Here is a 1,175-nt window from a genome sequence, read left to right on the forward strand (position 1 = left end):
AAGGTTTTGTGTGTTTAAAGGTACCTGATGCCATGACGTGACATTGGTTAGGTTTTAAGTGCGTTTAGGTAGGCAACCCGCACGGCTTAAAACCATTTTTTTGCAATTTTACAGCTATTTCTGTTAAATGTTCGCACCATTTAAGCCATTTTTAAACTTCAAAATTAATATCCGACTTAGTACACATTTATAAGTACGTGATCTTTAGAACACATAAGTACTCTAAAAGCGGGAGTGTGATTCACACAAAAACATATTATTTTTCACCAATTTGGCACTGACAGCAATGTGCGTGGCAGTTTTGGCATTCGCAAAACCATCCGCACTTTGTGCTAGACGCCCCCATTTGCCATCAGAACTCGAGTCCGGTGACGCAACTACCACTAAAGCCTTGGATGTGTTGTAATTTAGAAACGGGTTTTTGTGACGTGCGTGTTGCCTACCTTCCCCGAATGAAGGAGTTAAAAAGTGTCACATGGCCGACCAAAAGTCATAAGCCACCGTACATAACAAATACGGTCAGCCTTATAATGGAAAAGTAAGTCCTCGTCAGTTTACACTTATAAAATCTCGAGAAGGGGTCAAAATGACCCCCTCGGTCCTTCTAGGTATAAGTAGTAATATCTTCAAAAGTTCTTGTCGCAGAGACCTCCTATTTTGCGTCCAAGCGTCTTTCGGTAGTACATGAAAAGTCGGAAAGTGATGAATCGCTCAAAAAAATAATTCGTTGTTCCTTTGGCAATTAAAAATCTAAAGGGGTCATTTTGACCCCTCCGGTCCTTCTAGTGTTAAGCCCAAAAGAGGGTGTGGTGCGACCCGCAATGTGCGGTTCAAGTATTACTCCTTTTGCAATTCTGTGACATGAAGCCTCTTTTACGATTTAATAGACCATTTTGTCTTTTTCACGTTATTTTCGCCAAAAGATGCCCAATAGCGCCGAAACGGTACTAGATAGAGCAAAACGGACGAAATTTTCACCCTAAGCACTCTACTTTAACGAGTTACCCCTTGGGAGCCCATAAAAAAATATTTGAAAAAAAGAAATATTTTGCAGCGTGCGGTTTTTGATTTTTTTAAAGGTCAATTTTTGAGCTAGAATGCTCATCTTCGAACTCGATCCGTCTTTTTATGATACAAAACGACCCTGAAATTCCCAGATCGCTCTCTCAATTCTT

This window comes from Frankliniella occidentalis, unplaced genomic scaffold, assembly GCF_000697945.3.
Source record: "Frankliniella occidentalis isolate FOCC.00 unplaced genomic scaffold, Focc_3.1 Scaffold108, whole genome shotgun sequence".
NCBI classification, from domain to species: Eukaryota; Metazoa; Arthropoda; class Insecta; order Thysanoptera; family Thripidae; genus Frankliniella; species Frankliniella occidentalis.